At 45.7% G+C, this 27,775-nt stretch overlaps 1 long non-coding RNA gene across 1 annotated transcript in view; it reads left to right on the plus strand.

The window, feature by feature from the left end:
* The window catches only part of LOC101991800, a 32,901-nt gene extending 5,164 nt beyond the window's left edge, over nucleotides 1-27,737 (plus strand). Inside the window, exon 3 of the long non-coding RNA XR_258235.3 lies at nucleotides 27,382-27,737. This is a non-coding gene — a long non-coding RNA (uncharacterized LOC101991800). The remainder of the gene's footprint in view (nucleotides 1-27,381) is intronic.
* The last annotated feature ends 38 nt before the right edge of the window (nucleotides 27,738-27,775 follow it).

The raw sequence follows: 27,775 nt of genomic DNA on the forward strand, positions 1-27,775 counted from the left end.
CCTGCCTCTGCCTCCCAAGTGCTGGGATTAAAGGCGTGCACCACCACCGCCCGGCTTAAACAGGACTCTTAATCACAGCCAGAAACCCAAAAATCTATCCTGCTGGTCCTCATCCAAGCCTTTGGACCAAGATCACTTGTAGAACATAATTTCCCAAAAATGCAGATACCAAGGCCCCAGGCAGACTTTCTAAATCAATGTCATTGACATCATGTCCAGGATGTGCTATGTGTACACACACAATACATATACACATATATTTATATATAATGTACTTGAGCTTCTACAGATGGGTCTTATGCAGATTCTAGAAGTCACAAAATGCTCATGGGTAAGCAGGACTGTTTGTATAAGAAGAAGGCAGAAGGTTTTCCTAGGGCATCAGACTCTGGGGGAGAAACCTTACCATGACAGGAAGCAGGCACACTGAATCCGGCACCTGGTTTTTCCTTTGTGTGGAAAAGCAAAACCAAACAACTGCTGCCCCCAGTCCTTGTAGTCTAGAGCGCATCTTCACTGCGGTACCACTTCTAACTCCCGCTCAGGAAGTCCATGTTATAGGAGCAACTGGGTGAAGCCATGTTCTGATCCATGGGCCATGTAGCAAGAATTCACTGCAATCACTTTGCCAGCTCTTAAAGCATTGGCTTTTAAGAAATAGTTATAATTTATTTTTCCCCAGAGATTTTTTTTAAATATGGCTCTTGACTAATTTTCTCCTTTGTGGCTTGTGATTTTGTTGTTTTATGTAAGAAATTCTTTCTGTATAAAGTTACAATAGCCTTCACTTACATTTTTTTCCCTTTTAAAGTTGTGCCTCTAAAAATTGTTACACCTGGTGCCATTGTTCAAATTCCCATCTGTCACTGGAGCCCCACTGGAGACCCAAAGCTTAGAAAGTTCCTTCACACTCAGGAGCCATTTCAGGACTCCTGATACAATCTACATCAAAGTCCAGCAACAACAACAACAAAAAAAATCAAGTAATAGAAATGTACAAAGAGATTTAAGAATCTACAAAAGGCATTCAAGGAAGATAACAGAGTGGTATCAGCTACTGGAAATACAAGTTCTCTTAAAGTCAATATATTTTCTCCCATACTGGAAAGATAAGGCCAATATCATGCCTGACCCAAAGGCTAGCAATCACTCCCACTAAGGGTAGGTGACTTATGTGTTTGTCAAATGTCTCCTACAATGCTTACCCTATTTAATGTCTGTCAGGGCCTTGAAGATGCCCTTGTACAAGTCACTCCACAGGTCCATTTTAGATCCAACGAGAAAACAACTGCCACCCAGAATGAAGTCCTTGGATGAAATTCCTGGAAGGTGTTCCCACACTGAACCCTGTTCTGACATCTCACATCCACCTGCTCTCCCCAGTTTTTGGCTCAGATTTGGAGTTAGTTGTTGGACTGGGGCTCCGGTTCTCAAAAAGCTTTGTGGTCTTTTTCTCCCTGCCATCTTCTACCTTCCGCCACGGATGGCTTCAGATCCCCGCTGTGCCCACCTGTTACTGGCTTGGCTCACTCGCGCTCTGGGCTCCAACCCATCAGAAGCAGAGGGTTGTGTCAGCTCCTCCGTCCCCTCTCAAGCTGGCAAAAATCACCTGCCAGCTATAACTTTCCAGCTACTGCCTTCTGGAGACCATCACAAACCCGCACAGCCAGGCATACAGTGCTCTTCAACCGTCTGACCCACAATCATCCTAGCAAAAGAGCCGTCTCCCCGGAAGTGAAATCACCTATGTTCAATACCAGCCTAGACAGGCCTGTTTTCCTCTTTCCTGGTGACTCTGGTAGCTGGGTAGGCCCAAGTGATGATTTCCTGCCCGCACCTTCCCTTCTGTCTGCTATAAGAAGTGCCACTCCACCCCTCCCAGAGGAAGTGGGCAGGAAGTGGCCTGAACTTGAGGTGGAAAGGGCTGCCTTGGCTGCTGGCAAAAGGCAGGTGGCTCTTTTCCTGCCTCTCTAACCCGTGCTCTTTTCTCCAAGTCAGCTTCCTCAGTTAAAGCACAGACTGATACATATTCCTGCCACTTCCCATCTGTGCATGGGGGACCAGTCCAGGGCTCCACTGCCCCCAGATCTTGGCTTCTACACACCTGCCTGCCTCTCCTCTGCACTCAGAACCCCTTTGCAGAAGTATTCTACATGGGGGCAAGGTTTGTGATCTGAAAGCTCTCAGGTCATCAAGAGCCCTCCTGTCAGCGTCCTGACCACAACAGAAGTGCCTCAAACAGCATCAAGAATTGTGTGGCTGGGGCAGGAGATGTCACTCATTTAGTAGTTTTGGCCTCACTCGCATACATGAAGCTCTGGGTTCCATCCCCAGGACTGCATTAATTGGGTGTAGTGGTGTACACCTTCAATCTCATCAGTTGGGAGGCAACTTCCTGCAAAGGCAGGAAGATTAGAAGTTCAGAGGTCATCATTGGCTATGGAGCGACCATAAGACCTTGTGGAAGGAAGGAAGGAAAGAAGGAAGGAAGGAAAGAAGGAAGGAAGGAAGGAAGGAAGGAAGGAAGGAAGGAAGGAAGAAAGGAAGGAAGGAAGGATGGATTGTAGGTCTGGAGTTTTCTTCCACTTTCTTCACTGCCCCAGGGGACTACTCAGTGCCCCTTCTTTTTAGGTAAACCTGAACCCAGCCAGCCCGAGTTGCACTTTTCCGAGTTGAGTCACTGCAGCCACAGTTTGCAGTTCCATCCTGAGCAGACGCATGGCATTACTTAGGAGTGGCAAACTCAGTCTGGGACCTCTTCAGTAGTTTTACACATCTTAGGCCAAGAGCCAGCTCGTGCCCAGGACCCAGATGTACGGGTCGTCTGCCTGCCTGGAAAACTTGTCAACTCTAGCGGAGCACCCACTGAGGATTCCTGGATGGTGTATATCCTGTATATGTTGGCTTCAGGTAGCCCCTATATACTCTTCAGGACTGCTACAAGGTGGGGGGCGGGTCCTAAGAAAATCTTAAAGCATATTGTGTTTGCTTAGTTTCTCTGGTTGACATGAAGGATTACAAAGACCATGGTGACTTTAAACATATGCTCTTACAGCTCTGCATGTTAGTGCCCCACATCTGGGTTAAAGTGAACGTCTGAGCAGGGCTGCATTCTTCCGAAGGTTTTAGGGAAGCATTCCAGCCCAGGTTCTAGCCACCCATGTGTGGGAAGAGGCCTTTGACCCTCTTCCTCAATTTTCAAAACCAGCCAGGTTGTAGCTCTCTGGTCTTTCTTCCATGGAATTATCTTCCTGTGGTTGTGATTTCTACATTTTCTCCACTTTCCATGATTAGGTTGAGTTCACCTGGGTCATCCCAAACACTCCATCTCAAGGTTCCGGATTTAATCACTCCTCTTCGAGAACGTTCCGTTCTTCTGAGTCACCTTGTCGTGTAAATCACTAACTCTGGAGACTCATCACACACGCACAGTGGGTTCTGTCCTCGTAAGCTCTTTCCTGTCCCCAGCTGTGTGTCTCTGCCACGACTCTCTTCCTCCGATGGATCTAGTGAAGTTGATCATTTTTCGGTTTATGCATCTTTTTTTCACTCCTCGCGGTGGGGCTTCCAACCTCCTTACTTATTTGTTGAAAGGAACCAGGCATCTCCAGCTGCCCTTTTATCAGTGTCTCACCTCTCATTGCATTGCGTTCAGAAGCTCAAAGCAGGGCGTTTAGAAGCTCAAAGCAGGGCGTTAATTCAAGCTTCCTGCAGCCACATTTGTGCTTCATAGCCTTTTCACATTTGAAAATTTCTGGTTTTAATCTCTTTCTGTCCAAGTTTTTCATTATGACATTTGAGATACTCTAAACTTGTGAAATTCCATGCATGTTATCCCATTCCTTAACTTGAAAATAACAATACCTTATTGCCTAGTTGTGATAATTTAAAAGTAACTAATCTACTATGTCTAATTGGGTATATGATAGAGACAGACAAGCAGGAAATGAGGTCCTCTCCATCATTTCATCCCCGCCCACCCTTGTATCCTGAGAAATGGCCTTCCTACACATCGGAATCTTCCTTACTTCTTCTGGAAACCATCTTTGGCTTTCCTCTCGCCATTTCAGACTTCTTTCTGTCCACAGCTGCTTCTTCCTTATTTGTACGCCTCTCCCTTTCCATCTTCACTCCTCTTTCCGGTCATCCTCATCTTCCTCACCAGGGACATCAGAAGAACCTCAACCAGTCTGTGTTAACTGTGGCTGGCCTTTCTTCCAGCAGCCCCCACCTGTGTCCCCTGCAGGGTTGCCCTCTGGGATGCCCAGAAGTTTCATGTCCACAAACTGGCTCAGTCGGTTCAACCATGACCGCTGAGAAGAGCTTTATCCATCATCCAGGACCCTCAGTCTCCCTTTCTTGTTCTAATCCAGTACCTCCTCCACCCCGAGCTATCAGCCACAGGTTCTCCCGAGCCATCCTCTCCTCACAGACATTTTAGTCTGTCTCTTCAGTATCCTTCCATTTTCACATGCTGTCTTCAGGGCCTTGTTACATAGTTGTGGTGAGCTATTCCACTTCAATTCCTCCTAAGTGTGAGATCATCTGTTGGACTAGGATTGCATAAACCTTCAAGTAAATATCTGTTTTGTCTGTAACATTTTGGGTTGACTCTTAGCCAGATTTGCTTGTGGGTGGACTCAACTTCCCCATGCCCTGTTCCTTTGTTTCACTTTCAGTGTATGAAATGCTGGCCAGACAGATGTAGGGAAGCCTCCCACTTGAAATCTCGCTTTCTGATGATCCAGACCTTTGAGACTCTCTCTTCCTACTGCCAGCCTTCTCGCTTCAGACCTGGTTAGTCTTCACCAAGCCCCCTGTCTTCTCATTCCATATTATTTTTCAGGGACAGTCAAATATTTAATTTTGAAGTAACAGAACTGAAAGTCCAAGTTCGGATAGGTGTTAGGGTTATATTTGTTTTCCTTTCCATTTTTTTTTTGGCATGTATGTGTGGATGTATGTCCATGTGCATGTATAGGCTGCAGTTGATGTTAGGAATAATCCTCAATTACTCTTCTGCCTCATTAATTAAAGTAAGGTCCCTCAGTTAAACCCAGAAATCACCAATATGTCTAGTCTTGCTAGCCAGCTTGCTCCAGGGATCCCCTAACTTCAGAGGCTGAAATTACAGACAGGCCACCACAACCACCCAGAATTTGAGATCCAAACACCAGTCCTTATACTTGTATGGTGACCATTTTAACCATTGAGGCAGCTCAGCCCTGAGGATGTGTTTTAGTTTTGTTTCTGTTGTAGGTGTCTGTTTATAATTCTAGGTTTTAATCTACCACGAAGGGAAAGTCAGGGCAGGAACTTGAAACAGCCAGTCACATCCAACAGTCAAGAACAGAGAGAGAATTAATGCATGTGTGCATACAACTCAGCTCACTTTCTCCATTCATAGGATTGTAGGACTGAAGTCTGGGGGATGGTGATGCCCACAGTGGACTGAGTTTCCCACGTCAATCAACATGATCATGATAGGCCCCACAGACATATCCACAGGCCAACCTGATCTGGCCAATCCCTCCTCTTCTCGGGTGATTCTAGACTGTGTCAAGTTGACAAAGCTAAACATCTTAGGGCTGGAGAGACGGCTCCGTGGTTTGGAGCACTTGTTGCTCTCACAGAGGACACAGGTTCGATTCTCAGCATCTACATGGCAGTTCACAACCAGCCTTACTTCAGTTCCAGAGCATCCACTGCCCTCTACTGACCCTGGTGGACACCAGGCACAGATGTGGCACACATAAATGCAGGCAAAACATTCATACTCATAAAATAAAATAAATAAATCAAAATAAAATGACCATCTTACTTTGGTTTGAGTCAATAGTTCAAACAAAAGAAAAATGTTAGCTTTTCCATTTTCTGCTCTGCCTTCAGTCTTACAAGCTTCATGCTGAACACGGCTCCTCTAGAAACAGCAAAAATGAATCCAGAAATCCAAGTTCTGTAGCTGTACAGTGGCTCTCAAAGGCAAGAGAGTGTCCTGTTTGGTGGTTCTAGAAAGTGAAGAAAAGTGAAGAGACCTCTTTCTTAGATGCTACAGTGAACCTGGGACTTGAACCAGGCCACATACCTTCCCTGAATGGATGTGTGTGCCTGAGAAACGCCATGTCGTAGCTGACTGAGACCAGAGTGAACGCGCAGTTGCTGCGCCAAGAATCCGTGAACCTGATGACCCAGGCAGAGATGACTCTTGGTTCTGGGATGCTTCTCCTCCCTGTTCACATGTGAGACTCGAGTATCAGACTGAAAGCCTGTAACTCAGAAGGAGGCAGAACAGGGATGTGGAGCTGGGCCGAGGAGTCAGACAAAGCACACTGCCTGTCACGGCTTCTTCATAAACCCTAGCAAGACGCTTATTGGGTTGTCTGACTTGTCTTGCCTCAGGTCCAAATCCAGTCTGCTCATGTTCTTATAAAGTGTAAATGAAACAACTATGCTCATTCTAAGAGTATTATGTATTTCATAATACATATTATGCTTTCGTGATAAAATGAATAACTCGAGAATGTGCATGTCTGTAAAACTTTTTACAGCCAGTGTGGTAGTACACACCTATAATCTTAATCCTCCATGAGGCAGGAGGATTGCCATAGCTGAAAGTTTGGATTTGTTTGTTTGTTTGTTTGTTTTTCGAGACAGGGTTTCTCAGTAGCTATGGATCCAGGTCTAGAACTTACTCTGTAGACCAGACTGGCCTCGAACTCACAGAGATCCTCCTGCTCTGCCTCCTGAGTGCTGGGATTAAAGGCGTGCGCCACCACTGCCCGGTTCCATAGCTAAGAGTTAGCCTAGGCTATGTAGTGACTTCTAGGGCTAGAGCTAGAGTGAGAACAGAACAGAACAAAACCCTTAAGCTTTCTGACCCATTCAGGAAATGTTTGCTGGCCTGTGTTTCATACCTTTAATCCCAGCACTCAGGAAGCAGAGGTAAGTGGATCCCTGTGCATTCAAAGCTAGCCTGTGTTACATGGTAAGACCCTGTTTCAGAAGACAAACAAACAACCTTGGACTTCGAAGTCCTCTATCATCCATCCATCCACATTGACTTTGCTGAGCTAACTTGATGGACATTTTCACTTTATGTTCACGCTATAATCCATTCAGATGAGTTTAGTCATGTAAATATTGTACTTCCTCATCCAGCTTTCTCTTTTATTCGGGCTCTCCAACCCTGTGTATCTCCAAAGACCCTCCTCCTGCTTGCAGAGACTTCCCCATGTTCACAGCGCTGGGTCTTTCTTTCCTACATTCATCCTCTATTGGTATTAGGAGGCACTGTGAGTCTGTGTTAGAAGCACATGACAGCAGCTTCTCTGTTGAGTGCAATGCTCCTGGGCCCAAGCACCTTTGTTATAGAAGTGTGCGCGCACATGCGTGTGTGTGTGTGTGTGTTGCTTTAGTAAAATTTTGAATAACAATGAACCAAGAGAAGGCTCATATCTAACACTTACTAGTCCTGTCATACTCTGCCTCCCACATACCAAAACTACCCACTTCTCCACAGCTGCACCAAAGCATCACATCTGCACTTCCTGCCATCTGGTCTAAGCACCTTGTACCTCACTGCCCCCCTTTGCCTGAACAGTATCACTGACACCACGTTCAAACCAGATAACATGTCTGCTTTCCTGCTTACCATCCTCCAAATGTACACAATGGCCTGCCTCTCCTTAAATCTCAGGGTGGCTCCTTCCCTTCTCAGTCTTCACTCTGGTCCTCTGAGTTTCCGCTGCCTGGAATGTTCTTCCCCCAGGTCATGAATGTCTCCTCATGACTCAGAGCTCATCTCTCGCCTCTTTGTTTTACCTCTCGCTCCAGACAGACTTCCCCACGCTCTGTGACTCTAGGTCACATCATCTCTTATGCTTTTCCAAAGACCCCATCTCAACCTCAATGCATCTCACTTGCCTCTTCCATGAGAGCAGCTACCTGGTCCACACTGTGCTCACACTGTGTCTGTCCAAGGAGATCTCAAGAGCCCTTGTGGAATAAATGAATTAAATGATCCATAGTTGCTTTCTTTGAAATAGAAAAACTTCCTGCTTTCATAGAAGTACACTTAAGTATGATGGTTTGGATATGACTATGTGTTAGAAATATGGTCCCCAGCATGGCGGCTGTGCTAGGTGAAGGAATCTTGCAAACACGAGGCCAAATCATGAGGGCCGTCCTTGGGAATGGATCCATGCCATCTTGCAGGAGTGGGTCAGGGACTATGTAACTGGTAGCTCTTTGCAAAACATGATGTTACAAAGTGAAGCCACTCAACAAGCTTGGCTCTTCCATATGTGGCCATTTCCTTTTTTATTTCTATCTCATGATGTGATGTAGTCTAGGGGACGGGATGGGATGGAACTGTCCTTACCAGACCCTCAGCCGTGAGAATAGGGAGTCTCTAAATATTAAACTTCCAAGATTCAGTTGGTTACAGCAACCTAAAATGTACTAAGATTCAAGTGCCTACTTCCATGGATTTATCAGTTAGGGCTTTACACAAAGAAACCTCTTAACAGTTGTATTAGTTATCCAGGATGACAACAATGAAAACCCATAGACTGGGTAGCTTAAATGATAAATATTCTCTTACCACTCAAGAGATGGGAAGTCTAAAACCAAAGAGTGAGCGGGGAGTTAGTTACTTTGTAGACTCTCAGGGAAACAGTGACTCACCTTCCTCTTAGCTTCTAGTGGCTGCCAGCCATCCTTGGTACTCCTTAGCTTAAGATAACTTGCTCCAGTCTCCACTCAGCTTCAGTAGCTTGTTCCTCCAGGTGTCTGTGTGTGTGCTCTTGTCTCTTCCTGGATGTGCATAGGATCTGCTGTTCCCCTTGCTTAATACAGTAAGAGCTCATTTTGAACCTGGACTGATTACATCTGCGGGAGCTCTTTCCAAATGAAACCACACCGCAGTGCCGAGTCTTTTCAGGGTGTGTGTGTGCGATCACTCTAGCTCTGCAGCTCAGCACAGAAGCATGCAACCTACTCTGGTGCGCCTGTGCCCATAGCTGTTTTTAGGGTAACAGAACTCCCCAAACCTTTTTCAGTGGCTTTCAATTCCCCTTCCCTTTTACAGGTAGACTTGATGTGTGTTAAAGTTGGTATTTCTCATTGTACAGTTAAAGAGTTGCATCTCACAACTTAAGACAATGGACCTTTGGGGTTGTTTCTTTTTATAGATTTGTATTACTTTAAGCTTGGCAACCTTTCAAGAGACGCCTCTTATTTGGTATCAAATCCCCTATATTTGGGGGGGGGGTGGGGACTGTAAACCTGTGAATAAACAGAATTCACTGAAGTGGCTTAACTAGCATAAGAAAGGCCAGGCGAGGCAGTGTGGGGTCAGGGCAGATTGATCTTTCTTAAGCCATTTCAGAAGCATCTCTGTGGCCACACTCTTCATCTTGAAGAGAGGCACACAAGGTTGGGGACCTGGGGCAACAGTGTCCAGACAGGATCCTGGAGTTGCTTTTGCTGCCTGGAATTCAGGCGGGTCCAACCTTGGACCCAGGATCCCATCTCTCCCATGCCTTTCTTGCTAGCACACAAGTGAAGTCCCTTTGTGCCTAAGTTATCCAGAACCCATTTCTGTCACCTGTATCCAAAGAAACTGATTTTCTCAAACCTAAAGTGTTTTTCAGCCTTGTCACCGCTCTGCATATTTAGCTCCAAGTTCTGACACCTTGAGTTTACTATGACATGAGATACCACTTTCAGGATGTCAGTGTCATCCCGGGCCTACAAATTAATGCAATTACAAACCACGTCATCACAATTATTAATTCATTTAGGACCCATCTTGCTTCCAAAGAATTTCATTGTATCAAATCATCCTCCAATGCTACAGCAAGAAAAAGGACATTTAAAATAAGAAACAACCACCACAAAATGAAGACACAGGGAAAATAAGGCTAGAAAAGCAAGAAAGAGCCACCCGAGTCTGCAAAGGCTCCACAACAGGTAGAAGCAAGATGCCACAACGGGGGCTGCAGGCTACACTTGTTGCCATGGTATCTGGCAACATTTTGTACTTTAAATAGGAACCATTTCCACCTGCATTTGTGTTAAAAGCTTACGATCACTACATTAAAGTGGGACCATGAGATCATTAAGTAACCGGCCTAGTGAATTGAGTAAGAACTACACAAAAGAATGATCTGCCTCAAGCCTTTGTTAGTGCCGAAAGGATGGGGAAGCTTGGGAGGCATCTGCTGTTTCTCTTCCCTTCCCCTCTCCTCTTCCCTCTTCTTTTCTTTTTGTTAATAGTACCCAGAAATCCTTTCAACTGCAATGCCTTATTTTAAATTAATGGTAACGATAACTTATTTTGCTTTCCATGGTAGATGGACATGGGAAACACATTTTGTAACTCATTTTTACAAATTGAAATATTACAAGTGGAGGGGGGCAGCCACTAAAAACACAACCACCCAGTAGTGAATCTCCTTATAAATCAAACATTATTTTCACTTTATTATTTTAGTGATGAAGGGCTTCCATATATTATAGAGATGTTAGTTTCCTCTTGAAGGTCTCATAAAGTGGAGCCCAGATTTTAAATGCAAACACTGCATAAAGATACCGCTCATACATAGTAACATGGTAAACACAATCATAAGATACTGATCTTCATTATTGTAATGATGATCTTCCCATTTTAATATTTATTGCATCCCCCCCCCCCCCCCATCAAGCCTTTTCCAAAAGGGAGCAGAGGCAACTATTGAACACATCACAACTGCCATCTAGTGCTTTCTTTGAAAATGACATTTTCCCCCTTCGGAAAGTTGAACACTCCCAGACCAGAGAGGGGTTGAGCAGTCATTTTCTAAAAGCGGATGTTTGTTTCCCGTCAAAGAAGCTTCGGACCAGAATGTACACGTGATCTAACTTGAGTCCGCTCAGCTCTCCCAGTTCTGCTGGGGTCTGCGCTACGTAGAGGATGTTGAAGGAAGAAGCCTGCAGGGTGTTTGGTGGCTGGAGGAAGATGTCGGTAGAGCTTTCAGAATTTCTTCCAGCCGGCGAGCTCCATCACTGTTTTGCGTGGAGCTCCGCCTGGTTACCGCACAGAAACAACTCAGCAGCACTAGGCGGTGCCTGCTGCAGGACGGGTACAGCGGTGAAAAAAGGCGCACGAGCTTTAGTCTCTCTGCTATGACGGGACCAGATAAATCTTCGCCCCATCTTTGGGCACATCCCCACCCTTCCGCAGATGCCTCAGGGTCTGTTGTCGGTTCCCTGGCCCTCTCCTACCACAGGCTGACTCTAAAACTGCCTTCAGTTTTCTTTTTTCCTGAAGAACTTGTGAGCTCTCAGGGCTCATCAGCCGGTGTCTAGGGGTTGGAATCTGACTCTCGGGACCTCCCACCACCACTCAAACTGTTCATCCCCGCTGGTCTCGGCCAGGTCTCTCACCACACCCACCCCCTTCCAAGACTAAGCCTTACACTAGAGACACTAGAGACAAGCTTTCATTTCTGTCTTAAATTGGGGGGGATTTCCTTCTTGTTGTTTTGTTGTTTGGTTTTGGTGTGTTGAGACATGTTTCTCTGTGTAACACGCCCGGCTGTCCCCTAGAGGATGGTCTAACTCATAGAGACCCACCTGCCTCTACCTCCCGACTTCTAGAATTAAAGACATGTGCCACCACCGCCCTGCTCCTTCTGGTGTTTTTTACATTTTGTTTTGGATAGTGTTTTTTTTTTTTTTTTGTTGTTGTTGTTGTTTGGTTGGTTGGTTGGTTGGTTTTTTTTGTTTTCCTGTATCTTTGGGCCATTTTCTTTGATAACATCTCTACCATTTTCCAGGCGTTTCTTTATACCTTGTCATTCTGTCCCTACCGTTCTTCTCCCCGCTTCCTTTCTTACCTAGGGGTATCCCAGTTGCCACCAAGCTCCACTGGGGGGACTGTTTCCTCTCTCCACACATTAAATCAGACCAGAACTTCTTGCTTTGTGGGTTTGCTTAGCTGTTTCCTGGCCCACTTCTCTTCCCTCTTCTGAGGTTTCTTTTGTTTTGCTGCACAATACTTTCAAGCAACTTCCTCAAATGGGCATGCATCTGAAGCCCTTTATCCACCGTCTGTCTGGTTACCAGCAGGCTGTTCAACAGTGGGGGGCTTCAACCCTCGGCTCTGGTACACTCCTGGAGGCCATCAGACTGCCTCTTCAGAAGCCGGGAGACGATTTCTATTTTACCAAGTCAAAGCCAAACACTCCATTTTCTGTTTCTAAAATTAAGCCCCACCCCCAACATTCTATTTTTAATGTTAATGAATGACATTTCAGAACCTGGCTCTGAGAATACAGAACTTCACTATTTTATTCAAGTCTAATAGAGAGGCGGAGGAGGTGGAGTTCCCTCTCCACAGAATGTGCGGAGAGAGCTCCTTCTGCATCTTCAGACTTAGAGAAGCACCTAGTGAGAGAGGCGTGAAGGCTCACCTCCCCCCACACACACTGGCCTTATTTCCCCCGTGTTAGGAAGTCTTGTGCAGCTATTCACAGCTGATACCAGCTCCTTCTAGTCTGGGTGTCCACCACTGAGATGAACATGTGAGTGTTGTGGAAATTACTTTAACTATGTAAAGATGTGTTACATTTATTTATTTATGCTGAATTTGTTTAACAACATAAGGATATACATTTACTTATGTAACTATGTGTTGCATTTGTTTCGCCTTGCCTGCCTAAGGCACCTGATTGGACTACTAAAAAGCTGAATGGCCAAGGGATAGGCAGGGTTGGCAGGCAGAGAGAATAAGTAGGAGAAAAAAGAGAATGAGAGAGAAGGAGGGAGAAGGAAGGAGAAAGAGAGGGACAAGCCTGGGGCCAGAAGCCACCTGCCAGCCATACGCGAGGATCAGTGAAAATACAGAAGGAAAGAAAGGTATAAAAGCCCCAAGGCAAAACAGAGATGAAGAGGAATAGGTTATAAGAGCAAGCAAGAACCAAGCCTAAGCTAAGGCTGAGTATTCATAATTAATAATAAGTCTCTGAGTTATGATTTGGGAGCCGGTTGGTAGCCCAAAAGAAAAAGCCTGGTACAGATGAGGCTCTTGGACTACGGCAGTTTTAGAAACGGCTGTGGTGGCGTGCGAGCGGAACCCTTAGTGACTCCTGCCGTTCTGATGTAAGGTTGCTGACTTGTTGCCTGGCAGTAACGCTGGAGCTACCTCTTAAGTTGCCAAGAGACATCAACAGGGCGGTATTGAGCAGTCACATCAGAACAGGATCTTGGTTCTCTCTCCTTTCATTTACATAATGAACAAAGGTCTAAGAGTCCTTGGCATAACAAAGCCCTTCAGAACCCTGTGCTATTTGTGTTTCCACACAGGTACATGGTTGCCTCATCACCATGAACCACGGTAACAGCCTCTTTGTGTGACAAGCTTTCCCTGGGGAGAAGCTACACACACATCCCACAGCGTGGATATCACCAAACTCCAACTTTGTGAACCATGTGTTTTACTTACAGAAATATAGGTAAAGGGTTACTTACAGGAGCAGAAATGCCACAAAGATAGCTGCATCACTAAGACCCACCCCAGCATAGTGACAGCTCACAAAAACTGGGACCCTGGAGCACACTGTACAGCCTTCAGGCAGCTCAACAGGCTCTAGAGTGTCCTTCCCAGGTGCTTCAGTTGGTCTAAACCTCTTCTATAAGCTCAGAGATGAGAGGAGACACTGAGGAGGCAGGATGGGTGGTATGCGGCAGAATGTACATGAATAGAAATAGGTTAATTTAAGTCGTAAGAGCTAGTTAAAAATAAGCCTGAGCTAAGGTCAAACCTTCATAATTAATAAATCTCCATGTCATTATTTGGGAGCTGGTGGCCCAAAGAAAAAATTGACTACATTTTCCCCTTGACTGCTAGAATTACATGTGCCACTATGTGTAGGTATGTGTAGATATGTACCATTGCATTCAGTATACGCTCTTGATTTTCATATCTTGGTAACTTGTGGCTGGCTTTATCATTTGGAAATAGCCAGCTTTCCTTTGGACATTTTAGGTGCCTATTTAATTAGCAGCATATAGCTAGGCCCTTTTAAACTCACACTAGGGAACTTAATTCATTGCACCTTTTTTTTACTGAGTATGTTTAAATATATTTCTGTTGATACATATTTTCCATTCAATTTTCTTTTGTTTCTTTTTCATTTTTCCTTTTTTAAAAAATTGATAAGTTTGGGTTTGTTCCTTTTGTTTCCCATCAGGGGTTAGAGTTCATTTATTTATTTATGGGCGTTAGATTCTTAAATTTCAGTAGGATATGTCAAAGGACCCTTTCAATCCATTTTTTCCTTTCAGGGAGATGTATTTGCCTTGTAGAGTGCTTGCTAGTATACACAAAGCCCTGGACTGGATCTCCAGCACCGTGTAAACCAGCTGTGGTGGCTCTCACCTGTAATCTAGCACTAGGAAGGGGCGAGGGGGGGGACGACAGGGGTCCGGACAGGTGATTCAGAAGTTCAAGGTCATCTTTAGCTATGTAGTGACTTTGAGGTCAGTCTGGACTACTTAAAACCCTGTCTCAAAGAAATAAGAGTCAATAAAATAAGATGAAATGTATTATTTCTTCGACTCCAGGATGTTTTATCTAAAACGTTTAACGTTCTGTAAGTTCTTTCTTGAGCTGCTAGGAGATACATGTTTATCTGGGTTAATTCTCCATTTCACTTAAGGGTTTTCTTACATTTCCCATTTGCTTTTCCCTTCTTTTAAGTTTTGTGAGTTTCTTGTCTTTATTTTTTCAGATCACCAACTGAGCTTTCAGTTGTATAAGATCTATTCTTCATTCATTCATTCATTCATTCATTCAACAAATACCTAGTGAGCTTCTGATAAGTGACAGGCCAAATATAATTTCAAGTATGGCTGTAATGGTCTGTCCTGTCTCTTTAACAGACAAGCCCCGTGCCACTTGGCATGGCATGCCTATCTGTCTCTGTCTCTTACCCACCAGGGCTTGTTGGACTGGCTGACCCACCAAGGCCTCTCACCTTGGTGGCTCACTGCCTGGTGCCACCACCTGCCTCTCGTGGCCTGCTGCCTGCTGCCCCTCGGGGAACGGCGCCATTTTATTTTTACCATTACAGTGGATATTTGGTGGTGAACAAGGTTTTCTTATTGGGTTTTTATTTTCTAAAAAAATCCCTTGCCACCTCTTCCCTCCTTCCTCCCCAGGGCCTCATTTGCTATGCAATTGCTCTCTCACTGAGCTACAGAACTTTCTTATGACCTATGTATTTTTGAATGTGGACAAAATCTGCTTGGTGCACCTGGTTTTTTTGTTATTGTTAAGATAAGGTTTTTGAGCCGGGCGGTGGTGGCGCATGCCTTTAATCCCAGCATTCGGGAGGCAGAGGCAGGCGGATCTCTGGGAGTTCGAGGCCAGCCTGGTCTACAAGAGCTAGTTCTGGGACAGGCACCAAAGATACAGAGAAACCCTGTCTCGAAAAAACAAAACAAAACAAAGAAAGATAAGGTTTTTGTTTTGATTCTTTTTTTTTCCTACCAAGTCAGGTTGTCTGTTCCACGATGCTCATGGAGCTGCTTTTGGGTTTTGGTCCCCTACACACACACACACACACACACACACACACACACACACACACACACACACACACACACACAGAGTATCTGGTAATCCTGACTACAAATGAAGAGCTAGATTTGTAAATAAAGACAGGCTGAAGATTGGAGATCAGTGTCAGAGACTTTTTATATCCTGTGGGTGTGTAACTGACGACCTTCTGTCTGTAAGCAGGTTTCCAGCAGAGGGTGTATGGGGATGCCCACAGGAAGGATTCATGTACAGATAAATAGGTGTGGAACAAACAGAAGATTAGTCAGAATTCTAGGTAATAAGCAACAGAAACTGATTCCTGTTAGTTTATGCAGACAATTTGTTGGCAGGTTTTGGGTTGGTCACCAACTTGACCGGAAGGTGGAGAATCAGGCTTAGAAAACCGTTAAGAAGAGTGGTTCCCAGTCTTCCTAATGCTGAAGCCCTTTAATCCAGTTCTTCATGTTGTGGTGACTCCCAGTCATAAAATGATTTCATTGCTACTTTGTAACTCTAATTTTGCTACTGTTATGAGCCAGAATGTCAATATCTGACATGTGAACCCCAAAGAGGCCGAAGAGAACCACTGAGCAAGAGCCAAAGAAACCACAGTCAGGCTGCTGTACAGAAACAGCCTCCAAGCTGGGATGTGGGGTCCTCGGTACGACACCCGCCACCCCAGAAGCTGGGCGAGGTAATGGCCCTAAGCCCATAAGCCTGTAAAGACATTCCTATGCTTGGTAAAGGGATTTTGAAGATGTGACTTGAAGAATTTGAGATGAAGAGAGTATCCGTGGTTATACAAGTACAGAGGACTTCCCCAGCTGACCAGGGAGAGAAAAGCATCAGAGAACCACAGGGCTGCTGGGTTTGGGGCAAGAAAAGGAGAAGTGGCGCATGGAAAAGTCTCCTGGAAACTTCAGGGAAGAATGCTCCTTCTGATGCCGATTCTAGCCTCCCGGGCTATAAGAAAACAAATTGTGAGCCAGGCGGTGGTGGCGCATGCCTTTAATCCCAGCACTCGGGAGGCAAAGGCAGGCGGATCTCTGTGAGTTCGAGGCCAGCCTGGTCTACAGAGTGAGTAGAGACAGGCTCCAAAGCCACAGAGAAACCCTGTCTTGAAAAACCAAAAAAAAAAAAAAAAAGAAAACAAAAAAAAAAAAAAAAAAAGAAAAGAAAAGAAAACAAATTGTGTTGTTGCAAGCCCCTACACTCGTCCCTGCAGCGACAGATAGTGAACATTGGCGCATCTGTGGGCTTCCTGGCCGGGATGCTGAAGAGCCCACCGTGCATGCCCTTACTTGTGAACTACCCTTGGCTTCTCCAAATATTCCTTCTTGTGTTTTGCCTCCTAAGGCCTCTTTCCTTGCTCAGACGTCATCTACCTGGTTTAGGAGATCATGAACACAGACTCCTCATACTAACGCTCCACTGGCTGAGCCAGACCCTTCTTCGGGTCCCTAGAAGGACCTTTCTAAGTTTGGATCCACTCTGGATCTGTTTTTACTTCCCATTAGCTTAATCTTTTTTCCCTTTTATTTTCCTTTTAAAGACAGAGTCTCATTGTGTAAGGTGGCTTCAAACTCATAATCCTCCTGCCTCCGCCTCCTGAGTGCTGGGGTTAGGGTAATCATTCATTAGACCCATTGTCGTCTGTTGAGCCTCGGATGTAGGTTTCTTTCCCTCCACTGTTGCTGATGTTGGCTGCATTTAACTTTTATCTACCAGATACTTCAAATTTTCCTGGTAGCGACACTCATTCCTGTTCCCAGTGCTGGGTTTTAAAACCAACTCTTTCCCCCATATCACTTTAAAACAAAACAAAACAAAACCCTGAGGATGGAAGGGGACACAATCTTGGTTTACTATCTTGAGGCAACTGTTTGTTATTCAAACTGCTTGTTCTCACACAGATGTGAAGGAATAGACCATTGCCACCAGAGCAGACCTTGTGAGCTGGTCTCAGTCACCCAGCTAGCACTGGGCCAACCAAAGGAATCAGAGGTTTGGGAGGATGAGTTCTCCTTCGGGAAGCCTTTGTGTGTTTATGTGAGGGTTGTGTGCTGTGTTCATGTGCATGTGTGTATGGAGGCCAGGGGTCGATATACAACACGTTCTCCACTTCAGTGTTTGAGGCAAGGTCTCTCATTGACCCGGGAGCTCATTGACTTAGCCAGACTGGTGCCGAGCAAACCCCAGGGATCCTCCTGTCTTTACATCTCCAGTGCTGGGATTATAGGTACAAACCACCATACTTGGCTCTTACATGGATTTGAGGCCTCTGAACTCAGGTCCACGTGCTTTTGTGCAACTGAGCCACCTCTCTAGTACCAGCGAAGCCTTTCAAGAGGAAAAGACAAGATGGATTTGAGTTCAAATCCTGATTTTTGCCCATTGTCAACTATGTATGCTTGGGCTCTGAGCTTCAGTTTCTTCACCTGTGGGATGGGGGGGGGGGGTGTGACGGCATCTGTCAGGTCACCTGCAAGGATGACAGAGTCGATACCAGCAAGTGCCACATCAGCTTGACATATATTGTTCTTGGATGTTTCCCGAGAGCACTTACACGGATTCATTTTGTTTAATCCTCATCATTAATCCTATTACATAGCTCAGGACATTGAAGAGGGGAGAGTGAAGTAAGCTGCTCAGCATTAGGGCTGTTAGTGGCAGGAACTTGGACCCCAGGAGCCTGGCTGTCGTTTCTGCACACTATCACCATGCGGCCTGCTCCTCTCCCTGTGCAGGAGCCCTCTCCTGCTAAGTGTGCTCCTCCAGCCATTTTCCCATGCAGTTTTTGCAGGGCATTGCCAGATTCATCTCCAGAGTTGAAATGAAATCGAATCAGCGGAGGGGGATAAGTGGCCCCAGGAGTGGGCAAGCTGGAGCCAGCAGGTCTGTTGCTAGTTAGAGTCTGTGTTTGGTCATTGTTTTGCTTTCTTTTACGATATGTTTGCTTTAGCGAAGGTAACATTTCCATAACACCAAGGCGAACAGATCCTAAGTGTGGGTGAGCTCAATGGATTCTCACACATGCGTGCACCTGTGCGACTGTCCCTATAATGAAGTTTACATTTTTCTTTTTTATGATTTATTTATATTTTATGTGCATTTGCATTTTGCCTTCCTGTATATCTGTGTGAGGGTGTCAGATCCTCCTTTGTGAGCTGTCTTGTGCGTGCTGAGAATTGAACCCAGGTCCTCTGGAAGAGCAGCCAAGGCAGTGCTCTTAACCGCTGAGCCGTCTCTCCAGCCCCGCTGTTTCCTCTTTCAAGAGGAAACAGTCATTCTCCCTTCCCAGTTAAAAAAATTCTTTTTCATTGCCGTCCTTGCTTTTAAAATTAAGTCAGGGAGTTGCCACGGTGGCCATGCCTGTAACCCCAGCATTGGGAGGCCGTGGCAGAAGGACCGAAGCTCAAAGCCAAGACTCTTGACTCAACAAAGCCAAAGCAAACACCAACCCAGGAAGCACCAGAGTGGACCCTGCCAGCTCAGAGGGGTGCTCACCTGGGTAGCAACTGCCTGCTTTCTCAGGTGCAGTCCGAACATGCTCCCCAGGTGGGCTGCGCACCCTTGAGCCCAAGTCATCCTCCTGCCTCAGCTGTGACTCCAGGCCTGTAGTGTGAGACTTGTCTTAGGCCTTTTGAAAGCAACTCAGGGAACAGGCCTTGGATGGTTCAAACCGGTTGAAACCACAGAGCAGAGCATGTTTTGTGGGTAACACTCTGATATCAGAGGGGCAAGAATACGCTGGTCAATCACATTAATGCTGCGGTTTTCTGAAGCGGAGAGCCGCATTGTTTACGCTGACAGACCACCGGCTGTATCACCTCACCTGACAGACCACCGGCTTATTCACCTCACTTCTAATCACCTTTTCCCACACCTTGGCCACTTTGTTTACTCTGTCTCATAAACACCCCAGACTGTGGGGAGAAGGGATTCAGGTCTTGGATGTATCTCCTCAAGCGTGGCTGCCTCGTAAATTTAAAAATGTCCCTCTTTTTCCTGACAAGTCCAAGATGGGATGTTCCCAGGTAGCAACCTAAGGATACCTGGTCTGAGGTATCCATAGTCATGAGATAAACTTCCTCGCAAGGCTCCCTGGGGCCTGCTCTCACTCAATACCCAGGCAAAGACGAATTTAGTTTGTTTTATTTTTAAGATATATTCATTTTATTTTATGTGCATTTTGCCTGTGTGTATATATGTGTACTATTGCGTGCTCGGTGCTCTCAGAGGCCAGAAGAGGGCATTGAATCCCCTGGAATTGCCATTACAGATGGCTGTGAACCATCATGTGGGTGCTGGGAATTCAACCCAGGTCCTCGGCAAGAGCAAGTTCTCTCAATTGCTGAGCTACCCTCCAGCCCTGGGTTTAGTTTGTTTCCAGACTTTATGTAAGTGGAACAGAGTTTATGCTGCTTCCTGTTTGGTTTCTTTTACTCATCCTGGCATGTTTTGTTTTCTTATTTACAAGGCTCAACAGGCCAGCAATATGTTAACAGATGACCAAACCTGGAATAGAGAGCTAAGACCCCCTAGTGTTGACCCCAAAGGCACTGGATTCAAGTGCCTCTTGGCCGTCAGTGATAGATGGAGACAGGGAGAAAAACCAGACTGGGCAGGGCTGTCATCTGCTTGACACCCCCAGAAGTTCTGGGGACTCCCAGGCCCCGGGGAAAGCAGTACTGTGGAACATTACAGGTGTGCGGGGATTGGGTGCACCCTTTGTCTTGCTGTGGTTCCCATGAGTCAGACTGTAAGCTGGGATGACCACTGGCTGGAGCCGAGCAAGGGTGGCTCTTTCCTCAGCCCTGTGCAGCTGTGGAGAAGGTAACACGCCTAGGTTGCCTTACATGCTGGGTGCAGGAAGTCCATGCCTCCCTGCACACTTAGGGATCCCTTTTCTGGGGTGTGTCTGTTTCTTGCCCCCCCCCCCCCATGGAAGCATTGTAGTTGACTGCTGTATCTTCCTTCTTAGGATTTTTTGGGTTTTTTTGTTTGTTTGTTTTTAAGAAGATCCAAGAACTTTCACAGTTCCTAGTTCAGGCTTTTCCAAGATAGGTCTTGGAGCACAGACATGCTTGAAACCCTTCTGTCTAAGCACATGAATGGGGCTAAGGCTTCTTTCCAGTAAGAAAAAGAAGAGGAAATCACATTTTCCTTCTATCAATAAGTGTCCCATAGAATAAAAGCAGGGACACTGGTTACTGCCCCTGTCCCACACACTGGGGCCCACCGCTCACCCTATAACATCACCACAAGGAATCAAAGACTAGTTTCTCTAGCCAGGTCAGCCCAGACATGCTACCAACCTTATGGCAGACAAAGTTAGCTATTTGCCACGCTTAGAATCCTAACTGTGTTTCCCGTTTTCCATTCTCCTGCACTGGAGGCCTCCCCTGCTTCTGTAGACCAGCAAACACCTGACCAGCACAGGGTCTGGGAAGAGAGGCGTGATGGCCTCTGGTAGGTGCGGCTCATGTGGAGTTTGGCCTTCGCTCACTGTCTCTGTGATGCTGTTTAGTGAGTTCCCTTGTTTCCTATGCTGCCTCTAGGCTGGCTTTGGAAAGATGTAGAAGTTTCATCTGATTGGGGGATGGGGTGGGGCTTGGCAAGAGTCCTTCACAGGTGACGTGTTGGGCTTCCACACGACAGCAAATGGCATTTGCATACTTGTCTTGTGTGATGTTTGCCACAGCTAATTAGCATCACATATTCTTCCTTTCCTGCTGCCCACCTTCAGTCTGATCAATCACAGCCCCTCCCAGTCCGCCTTTTCTCACACACCTTCCTCTTGTGTTGTAACAGGAGAAAAATGGTCCCTGGGTTAATAAGCTCGTTTTCCAGATAATCTCATTGGAAAACAGTAAGAAGGCTTTTTTAACCTTTCATTTTTCGAAGTAGAATTTGTCTAAGTTCCTACTCCAGGTAGATGTTGTTAGTTGTGTTTATTTAACTACTCCCTGCTCTCCCCCACACATTTTTTTTTTCTGGAAAATCCCATTTCCCAGTCTGGTCCCCCAGTTCTCGCTCTTTGAAGCCCTGATGGTTTCCAGAAAGCCGCCCCTGTTCTTATCAGGAGTATACAAATCTTGTCCATGTAGTGTAGATGGTCTGTGGGGAAAATCTGGAGGTGCAGCAGCCATCTTGACCATAGTGGGCAAACTTGAGGATTGAAATCAATGTGTCAGGATGGTGACGTGAAAAGATAGAATTATTAACTACGATTGTTAAAACTCGGTGGTGGGGATGGCACACACCTTTAACCCCGGAGCTACAAAGACAGGTGCAGGGGCCAGTGGATCTCTGAATTCTAGATCAGCCTGGTCTACAGAGCAAGTTCTGAGACAATAAAGGGTACACAGAGAAACCCTGTCTCAAACAAACAAAACCCCCAAACAACAAACAAACAAATAAAATTGCAAACTAAGATTGTTCAGACTTCTGGGCCCAAGTCCCCTTTGTGAAAAAAATAGTCTCCAGATTGCAAATTGCTTTTACAAGATTACCAGGCAGCACCAGCCTGCAAACACCTCTTTGTATTGAGGAATATTATGAGTTTAATACAATTTTAGGTGCTCACCCGCGGACACAACCAAACCAACAAACACATGAGGGATATCCAAATCTCTCTTCAATTTTCAAGACAGAGTTTCTCTTTGTATCCCTAATGTCCTGGAACTCGCTTTCTAGACCAGGCTGACCTTGAACTCAGAGACCTGCCTGTCTCTGCCTAAGGAGTGCAGGGATTAAAGGTGTGCGCCACTACTGCCTCTCTCACATACATCTCTTTAGTGTTGAACCTTAGTGAAACCTGAGCACTTGAAGAGAAAGTCCATGGATATTTCTTTGGAGTTTCTAAGTAACTGAGGGAGAGAGTATTTGCCTAACTTGCCCAAGGCCGTGGGTTCAGTCACCAGCTCTTCAAAAAGAAGCAAGCAGGCTGGGGAGATGGTTCAGTGGTTAAAGTGCTTTCTGCAGAAGCAAGAAGGCTGTAGTTTAGAACCCACATGAATGCTCCCTCCAGTAATCCCAGACTTAGAAGGTGGAGACCATATCCCCAGAGCAAGCTGGCGAGTGAGACTGGCCATACTGGTGAGCTCTAGGTTTGGCTGAGAGCCCTTCCTCAAAGAATAATATGGAAGAGTAATCAAGAAAGATTCTTAATATCAACTGTGGGCCTCCACATGTATGTGCATGTACTGTTGCATGCACACTGTACATGCACATTGAAAGAACACATACACAGAGTATCCACATGGATGCATACCCCTACACATGGGAAAAAAAGAAAGCTTCCTATTATAATCAAGTATTGAATTATCACAATTAACCTTGTGATACTTATATTAATAAAATCAGCTTTGAGTGAAATACAGATTCCAAAATACATAGGAACTTAAGTAAAGATGGCAGCTTAACATCATTTTCTATGATGTTAGGCAATAACTATTAGAATCAAAATATTTTCAAGGATTTTTCTCCAAGTACATCACAGAGCTGTATTTGAGTGTTGGTGAGAATGGGAAAAATCTGTCCAGTTGCATTCGGCTGGACAAATGTCCTCGTTGAGTAGGCGAACGGGAATTTCTGAATCTCCTTTGTAATGAAGCAGCCTGAGTTTTAAACCAAATGCTCAAGAGTCACTGAGAGATGAAGACTTAATTAGAAAGTACATGGTGTGGGCTTTGCATGCAACTCAGTGATGGAGCCTTGGATGCACATACGTGTGCCTGTGTATGTATGAGTATGTGTGTGTATCTGTGTTTGTGTCTGTGTGTATCTGTGTGTGTGGTATGTATGTGGTGTGTGTGTGTATGTGTGTGGTGTATATGTGTGGTTGTATGTGGTGTGTGTGTGTGCATCTCTGTGTATGTATCTGTGTGTGTAACTGTGTATGGTGTATGGTATATGGTGTGTGTGTGTATGGTGTATAGTGTATGGTATGTGTGTGTGTGTGGTATGAGGTTTGGACTCTAAAAGCAGCCATAGAGTCAAACACGACTAGCACAGTTGATGATCTGCCCATTCTTGCTCTGGTTTCTTGAGTTTTGCCTTCCTGAGCTGAGCTGTCTGGAAGCAAAGCTTCATTGTACTGCGGTCAGTAGATTACACCTCTGTCCCTGCAGATAGCAAGCTGATGACAGCACTGGTTCCAGGAAACCCTTGGTAACAAACCCTCTTTGTGTTGGGCGAGGAAGCACTGGCTCATACACGGATGACATCAGTGAGGCCCCCACCCATCCCACTGCTCCTTCACAAAGACCCATTGTTGGTGACTTTTACTCTGAACACTTACTGGGCTTGCTGCCTTCATTCACTGTGAAGAAGGTGACCAGAAACTCCAGATATCAAACGATCTGCCCTACTGTCAAACTGTAGGTCAACCCACCTGCCCTGGAGTCTCATTTGGAAAGTCTGACCAGTCTGACTATAGTACCGAGACTCCCAGCTTCTCTACTCTCTTGGAGGGTCCCCACATGACTATAGTACCGAGACTCCCAGCTTCTCTACTCCCTTGGAGGGTCCCCAATTGACTATAGTACCGAGACTCCCAGCTTCTCTACTCCCTTGGAGGGTCCCCACATGACTATAGTACCGAGACTCCCAGCTTCTCTACTCCCTTGGAGGGTCCCCCACATGCTCATGGCTTTGGAAATCTCTGCAGGAGGAAGCTGTCTCCTGAGTCCTACAGGCAAAGTTCCCCTTGTGTCTTTAGTAGAAAGACCTCCTCTTCAGGGATCCTGCTGAGAAGGGATTCCAACTTAGTCAATATTAGATATTAAAATTAGACAAAGTAAGCCAGGAGTCAAACTCCTTATAAAAAACTACCGGATCAGAGTTCTGAATGAAAGACATGTCTGTGGTCATAATGCAGTTTAAAGTCTTTACAAATACATAGAGTGATATACTCACGCAGATGGATTACGCTTGTCTTGGGAAAGCCATTGAAAAGAAGGCGGCAGGTTAGGTTCAGCCTGGGAGAACAGAGAAACGTAAAGAGTAACTTCGGAGCCCACTGGGGCAGCTTGCTCTCTGCCGGTGGTAAGCTCACTGTTACTGTGGCTCCGAGGCCAAGTGTGGACAATGTGCCAGCATCACCGGTGTTTTCTAATGCCGCTAAGTGCAGGTAGGTATGCACGGGCACCATGGAAGTCAGGTGGTCCTTGTGGACCCATTTTGGCAGATGGCACGTGATCAGTGCGTTTGCACCGTCTCTAGCCCAGTGGAAGGCATGTCTTCAATGCCAGGAAGAGTGTTTGTCTTTGAGGATAATTTTCATGAGGACAGGGCTTTGATTTTTCTGGGTGTTTTCTTTTCTAACCTTGTAGGAATGGTGTGAGGTACAGAATTGATGAGAGAGCAGATTTGACAATGTAAGGTGTAAGGGATTTGACTTGGACCAGCTGAATAAATACTGTATATTTATCTGGCTCTCTGGGTCTTACCCAAGCCTTTTTACAGCTACCAGGTGTGTTACAGACATGGTTTTCTATGAAGCAGTCAAACTATAAACAAGGAATCCTGACAGATAATAGCATCTTAAAAAAAAGGAAAGAAAGACAGAAAGTGGAAGAAAAATAGAACCATCATTTTCCAACAGAAATGCCTCTTGTTTTCAGACGCACGGGGCCTGGATACAGGAACTTCTTTGGTACGTTGACTGTCACACAGTATCTATCCTTTGTGCTTTCCACCCTCCCAGTTCTGTTTAGAACTGTCCCATAGCTGCTGTACCCACCTCACCCCAGGCCCAATTCCAGTGGCCCTTCCACAGTGTTTTGTGCACAGAATGGGAGAGCTTCCAAAATGTTTGCTGGGTAAACAAAGCATCCTGCTTAGTTAGCAATAGCAATATTTATGATGTCTGCCTTCTTCCTGTTTCCGAGTTCCTTGGGCCAAGGACACCTCTCGTGTCCTCAGGTGTTCTTACTATGCAAACATACATACCCTTAACCGAGATGCTGAACATTGGTGCGGAGGAAGGTCCATGTTCCTGCGTGTTAACGGGGTCAAGTCGTGTTGGTCTTGGTGCCCATATCAGCAGCCTTGTCCAGTTTTTGACAGAAAGAGACTCCTGCTTCCTTTCCAGGTCTTACACAGTCATGAAAGGAGATGGAAAGGGACCTGAGGGATTATTTAGGCTAAACCCTTTATATCATAAATGACAAAACGAGGGTCTGACCAAATGAAGGGGTTTACTAGTCTCTGGCAGAGCCGAGACAAAATATTTGCATCTCTTTGAAAGTAATTTTTTCTCTTTGAAATATTTTCAAATTTTATCTAAAATGTCCTCATTTCATTGCTATATATGTCCTCAGATAGTTGTCATAATCAGTTCCTTCTCAAGAAAACTCTAGAAGCTTTTAGCTAGTTATTTTCCATATGACACATGTCAGAATATTAAGTAAGACATTCTCATGGCATTACCAAGGTAGGACATACATGACAAGCCAAAAAGAGGATCAGAAAAAGAACACTTTTTAAAAAGAAGGTATAAAAAGAATGAAAAAAAAAAACCATGACTCAAATCTTTCTTGTCTACTCTCCTCTTTGCTCCCCTCCCCTTTCTCCCTTTCCTCCTCCTCCTCAACAGGGTCTCCTCTTACCCAGACTGGCCTTGCTATGTAGCCAAGGATCCTCCTTCCTCCACCCCCCAGTGCTCTAATTATGAATGTACACCCACCATGCCTGGCTTCCCTACCTCCTTCAAGGTGAGAAGATGCTGGACTTCTGAGGAGATGTCTCTTCCCATTTCTGGTTTTAAACAGATCAAAAAAGGAGGGGCTCAGTGGTCAAGAGCACGAACTGCTCTTCCACAGGATCTGGGGTTCAATTCCCAGAACCCACATGGCCACTCACAACTGTCTGTAACTCCAGTTCCAGGAGACCTGACACCCTTACACAGACACACAGGCAAAACACTGATGCACACAAAAATAAAAATAAAAATAAAAAAATCATAAAAAGAAGCAAATTGGAAAAGGAAATGAAAGATAGCAGGTAGGGCAAAATAAATATTATCTTTATTACTGAGTGAGAACAAGGTGAAGGTCAGGCTTGGTGTGCCAACCCAGAGGAGTGTTGGCTGTGCTTTAGGTTTAGGCTAGCCAGCTTCTTAGCAGAGTGGAGCATCACAGCTAAGGTTGTAACCGAGACAGGCCGGGAGGAGGAAGCAAAGGGCTGGGCCGTGTTTTCTGTAAGTGGTGTTGGTGTTTACTGAGTGGCGTCGGTTAAGTGTTTGGTAGTTCGTGGACAGGATTCTTCATACCCCTTTCCACAACCAAACCTCAGCTGAGTAGAGATCTGGAGGGATGACACGTGAGGGGTCTTTCTCTAAAGACAGGCTTTAGCTCAGGGCCACTCCAGTCTGCCTCCGTGTGGAGGGACAACTAGGCAATGCTGGAGGCTACTGTGCGCTCTCTGTCTGGAAGTTTCCCTCAGGTAACAGCAAAAGAAAGCCAGGTTGGGTGGAATGGGACACGGGAGAAGCTCAGCTGCTGTCCAATAGGGCCACCTAGAGGGGTTGTGAGGCTCCAACATGGGAAAGCTAGAGTTTTTCTGCAGAGCTAAGGGAGTTTGGATGATGGGAGGCGATGGGTGTGTGTGTGTCAGGTGACAAGACCCCAGAAACAGTCATGATGATGGGTGGCAGTGTCTCTGAAGAACCCATGAGATCATCCCAGTCAAGGAAGGGACAACTTTAATTGTCATAGTGTCGCATGGAAAGAGAGAAGCCACTGCATGAGATGGCTGGTTAATTCAGTTCCTCCTACCTGCGCCCCTAGGTGACCATCATCCATGGAGTGGGGCATAAAGCTGGAGGCAAAGAAGAGCAGGCGAGTCCCATTCCCTGGCTTCCTGGCAGCAGAAGGCCTCATCTGAGCACACGGAAGGGTTCCAATGGAAACTATGGAGACAGAACGTGGCTGTAGGATTTTTTTTCTTACTAAGATGGTTAAGTCATAGGATGTTGGAAGAGTTCTTGCAGGAGTCAGAGGGGCGCTGCTCCCCTGCTAAGCACTGTGAAAAGAGGCACTGTGGCTGCCCTGTTTGAAAGGATGGCTTTCTCTGTGAGCTGAAAGGCCATTCACTTCACTTTGTTGACTTCTATGTCTCTAAGTAATAAAATTAAGCTCTGAATCTAGGAAGTGTGATGCCTGAACTAGCATTTGGGATGGC

This window comes from Microtus ochrogaster, chromosome 4 (assembly GCF_000317375.1).
Source record: "Microtus ochrogaster isolate Prairie Vole_2 chromosome 4, MicOch1.0, whole genome shotgun sequence".
NCBI classification, from domain to species: Eukaryota; Metazoa; Chordata; class Mammalia; order Rodentia; family Cricetidae; genus Microtus; species Microtus ochrogaster.